At 33.8% G+C, this 5,290-nt stretch overlaps 1 long non-coding RNA gene across 1 annotated transcript; it reads left to right on the plus strand.

The window, feature by feature from the left end:
* Positions 1-1,693: 1,693 nt before the first annotated feature.
* Positions 1,694-3,944, plus strand: LOC306991960. The gene is made up of 3 exons (XR_013796199.1): positions 1,694-2,120; positions 2,240-3,373; positions 3,553-3,944. It is a non-coding gene; the product is annotated as an uncharacterized lncRNA (long non-coding RNA).
* Positions 3,945-5,290: the final 1,346 nt, after the last annotated feature.

The raw sequence follows: 5,290 nt of genomic DNA on the forward strand, positions 1-5,290 counted from the left end.
CAAGAACAACAAATACCAAAATTTGTGTTCAAGCACAACCCAAGAGGTAAGTGTTATGACAACAGTACTGCTGTTTTTAGTGATATAAAACATCAGAGAGGCGGTGGAGTTGGAATATATTGTTCTGACAAAATTGAGTGTAACATCTTTACTCCTGAGAACTGGAACTTAGAATGTTTATACTTAACAGTTCCACATATCAATTTAACTGCCGCTCTCTTGTATCGGCCAAATTCATATAAAACTGACATGTTTCGACAACAGCTATTACAGGTTATTGAAGAGATAGAACAGCATCCAGGACAGAAAATAATTATGGGAGACTTTAATGAAGACATCTTTACTTCATCTACAGTTGTGAAATTAATGGAAACCCATGGATACAGTCAACAGGTACACTATCCAACAACTGAAAAAGGTACTTTAATAGATCATGTTTATACTAAAGATATGGAAGGTATAAGTGTTGACGTTGTGCAAACTTACTATAGTTTTCACCAGGCAATACTCATTTCTCTGCCATAATTACATTTGTGGTAAAGATTCCGCCTGCCATTGGGAAAGGGGTGGGTAGGGAGGAAAGACACAATAGAAGGCGGCTCCCTAGGGGAGGGAAGGTACTGGAGACCGGGTTGGCTGGCACAGGGGTTGATTGGAACAGGGTTCATTTTTAAATCTTTTTAAGTTTTCATCAAACTACTGAATGTCTTTTTAATTTTGGTTAAACCAAACTTTTTTCCTTTTTTTATCACTTTAAAAAAACCTTTTCCTTCTATATACATTTTTCATTTCTCAGGGTCCCTCTCGAGAATAGAAATTCTGATTCACCCCACAAGGCCACTCCAACATTGTTTTACTGTTTAGATATTTGTTTTATGGTTAAAAATTGTGCCAATCAACCCCATAATACATAGCTAGAGGATTGTGATAAGGGCATGTTGCAGGAATTGGGGGACAACACCATGGTAGTAATAGCAATTAATGTTTATTTATAGACATACAATTTATTTATGTCTTATCTATAATTTAAAGATATAGGCTTTACATTTATATGACTGGTCTTCTGAAATTGCACAGCAGCTGTCAAAAAATGGCAATTATTTTGTTGTGACATTTTGTTATGAAATCAGTACAATAGGTAATTTGTATATTTAATATTTATATATTGTATATTTTTTATATAATATTTATATTGATATGTTTTTATTTTTTTTCAGCAAGGCGTTTTTTTTTTTTTTTTTTTTTTATTGTGCCAGCCAACCCAGGTGTCCTCTATTATTTTTTTTATTTTTTTTACTTCTCACTAAATGTTTATTAAATGTATTAAGCTTGTATTAAGCTTGAATCAGCAAGTTTTGGCTATTATGCAAAACCACACCCATTAGTGTTATCACTTTATAGCATGGTTGTAGCTTGATATTTTTACTATGGGGCCAGACAATGATATTAGGTAGGTTTGTTGGATTCAAATGACATATTTACTTTTAGTACTACTACATTTTTAAATAAGAGCCATCTTATAAATAACAGCCATTTTGCATCAGTTCTGAACAGAGATTCAGAATGGCTTTCTCACAAGCTATGTCAATGCTGTAAAGCTGCATTTGGTGTTTTTTTTTTCAGTTTGTAAGTAGAACCACGTCTTGCAATAGTATTTTTTTAATTTTGGGCATGTCAGATAAAATGACTTCAACATCAAATATTTTTCCTGAACTAGCTAAGTGTTTCTCTTCAATATCGCCATTATACAGCTAATTTTATGCTGAGTACTTTGAAGTTGTGTAGTTCTACTTACAGCACTGTTTTCATTGTAATACCATTAACATTTTGTAAACAGCTGATTTTATTTTTTTATTTAATTATGGTTAAAAAAAGTAAGATGCAAAAAACAAGTGTTACTTTCACATTCTGAAACAGAAACCTTTCTCAAGCCACAATCTGGAGCTTATGGACAATTTAACTTCTCAATTTCCATTACATTTTACCATCTCATCCATCTGAATTAAAGAAGTGACCTACTCCTGTTAAAAACGAACATTTCATCTTTTACCATCACACAATCAACAACACAGGGAAAGAAAAAAAAGTTGAACAAAGAATAATCTTCACAGACACCTGATGTGAGTATATTTATTATTTATTAAAGGCTGTTTTGAATGTGCTTTTCATAACCATATTATTCATTAGTTTTTTGCATTAAATTACATTAGCAACAAAATTTAGTTTTATTGTTTTGTAGGACCATGATGAAACTACCATCATCTTCTGGTTTAAAACAACTGACCATCTGTTCATCTATTTGAGAGAAGAAGAAAAAACGACAGCAGACAACAAAAACACTGCACTTAAGTGAGTATTTATAGTTTTTTTCATATTAAAGTTTCTTTCAAGTTAAAACATAATTGACAAATATTTTTTGTTATATTTGTAGGAATATTTCAAGGACATTTCAAGATTAAACAGGATAATATGCAGATGTGGCATAGTCATGACTCCATTCACAGCAGAAACTGTTCACAACAGGACAGTACCAGAAATAACTAATTTTCATTACACTTTGTATTACAATGTGAATATGCCGTATATTCAATGCCTTATTATTAAAAAAAAGAATTTATTTGGAAGTGTATACTTGCAACTGCAACGTAAACAAAATTATATTGCACTTACAAGTGTATATACCATTTCTTCTAACTGAATAACAAAAGTACCTACCCATATGTTTGGTTTTGCATAATAGCCAAGGCTCAAAAGTAGGACTGAAAACTTGCTGGTTCAAGCTTAAATAAGGTCAAGGAAGCCACTAGACATCAACATTATATATCTTGTTCTGTTTCTGGACTCCTATTTTTAAGTTAATTTTGTTCAAATTTCCCTGTGTTTACATACTGTTTTCTGAGTTACCTATGTTTGTAGTGTTCTTATTTGTTTCCTTGGTTCAACATTATGCTTGTGTCATTTTTTTCTTTCATTATTATCTCTATCCAAGCTCCTCTGTTTCTTCAGTTCATTGCTAGTGATTATTTTAGTTTGCTTAAGTTTCATGCAAGTTTTTGCTTTAAGTTTTTATGTTGCCTTGGCTACACCTTTGCTGTTCACTGCATTGGCTCTACTATATGGCCTGTCGTCCCTCTGGTTCAACGGGTCCCTCATCATTCAGACTCTGTCCTGGTCTGTGATCCCCGTGTTCCACAACAGACTTCCAGGCCTACCACTATGCTGGCACCGTCCAATAATTCAGCTTCACCTGGACCTTCATCACTTCACCTGCACCATCGTCCTCATTCCCACCAACTTCACCTCGACCTGTACATCTTCCATCTCCACGTGATCGTCTGGTCCACTGGTTCTCCAACCCTCTGGCTCCATCAAGGTAACCCACTCTGTCATTCTTACTGAACAAAAACATATTTAAAACAACTTGGTCTGAGTGTGTTTAGTATTTATAATTGCTGTTTTGCATATATTAGTAATTTGCATACTATTTGTTTATTTGTTTAACATTGTAGAAAACTGCAATAAACAACAAATATTTTTGTTATTGTGTTCTAGGACTATGAAGACACTATACATCATCTGTCACCTTCTAGTTAAAACAACTGACTCTGCCTGCATCCTCTAAAACACCTTCCATCCCTCCAGCTTCACCATCTTTGTCACTCCCACCAGCTCTACCTCAATCTGCAGATCTTCTACCTCCACCTTGGCTGCCCAGTAAAGTGGTATAGGTTCTCCAGCCTTCCTGACTACACCTTGGTCTTCCATATGATCTAGATCACCTCCACCATGAGACTCTATTCCTGCGCCTCCATCAAGGCATCCAACTATGCCATTTCTGCCGTGGAAAGCTCCATTGATTTTGCATTAGTCTTTTGTCCACTGCACACCGATGGGCTCTTCATCCATTAGTTGTGTGGTGTCTTCCTCAATCTGCTCTACCTTAGTCTCTACTCCCCACCACCTGTTGTGATGTTGTATTTAGCCATTAAGAGCTGCCTTTTGGAAGTGCATGTATTGTCATATTTTTGTTTCTGTTCTAGGACTCATATTTTTATTTAAAAAATAAAATCAATAGTTTCTGAGTTTATACTTATGTTATGTTTTTCAGAAGTGCCTATGTGTGTTCTCATTGTCTTCATCGATTGTCCATTATGCTCACTATGTTTGGTGAATTCATTGTTATTTCTATTAATTTACACTCATTTGGATTGATAATATCATGTATTTTCATTATTATATTGATTTGATTAAAATTAAATACAGAAATGCTAATTGTCCATTAATACTAAGAATTCTGTCATTATTTTGATTGTAATTTATGAAAAAGTTTGTTCTGCCTGTGAACTTTTTTTGTGATCTTGAATGTTTCGTTCGCATCCGTAAATTCAGTGACTATATAGTGTGTGTCTGTGCTTCAATGAAAGCTCACATTAATTTAGAACATCAATTCAACTGAGGGTATATGTTAAACCGTTTAAAGCTTGCATTGCTATTTGCATCAAATCATTATCTTATATTCATAGAATCTAGACTGTAGATGTTTTTGCCATTCATTTAACAAACAAATTTCGTTTGCAGTCAAAAGTGAGTGAATCCACAAGCACGCACGCAAACAGTAGGCTAGTATTGTCCGGTTTTAAAACAAAGTAGTAGGCTACATATTTTGTAAACAAAAAAAGTTCCAACAAAAGCCACAGCAGGACTGTAGCACACATCAGTGTTTCGTGAACATATCTTAGGCTTTGATCGAGTCCTGGAGTTAATAATTTAATAAACCATTCATAAATACAGGGATTTGCTTCTTTACTAAATTAAATAATGACATATAGACAGTGATTTACCGCCACCTACTGGTTTTAGTTTAATACTTAAATCATACATTGCATATTTCCCTATTGAATGTTCTATTTATGTATATAATTAGCTAACCCTGGTAAATATATAAATATATGTTGGGGGTACAACACTTTAAAAATTTTGGAACCACTGGACTATGAAAAATCCATAAGAACTATAATTCTGAGGGTTGTAACAATCAACTCCGCTTACACTCATGTCCTTCACCGTTATAACTGTCACCTTTTTTTTGATAATATTTTAATTGTAACGTAGACGTAATAGTCTTTATATGAACAATCAATAGGCTAGTTAACCGCAAGGATGCATACTGGGTCATATGGCAACTTCCTTAAAAATATTTATCCTGTATAAAATACAAAAGTAAGGAGTGTTTTCTATTGATAGAACATGTCTTGGTGCCATAAGTAATATAATGAGGGTTCAAGGTGAA

This window comes from Phoxinus phoxinus (genome assembly GCF_949152265.1).
Source record: "Phoxinus phoxinus genome assembly, chromosome: 23".
NCBI lineage: Eukaryota > Metazoa > Chordata > Actinopteri > Cypriniformes > Leuciscidae > Phoxinus > Phoxinus phoxinus.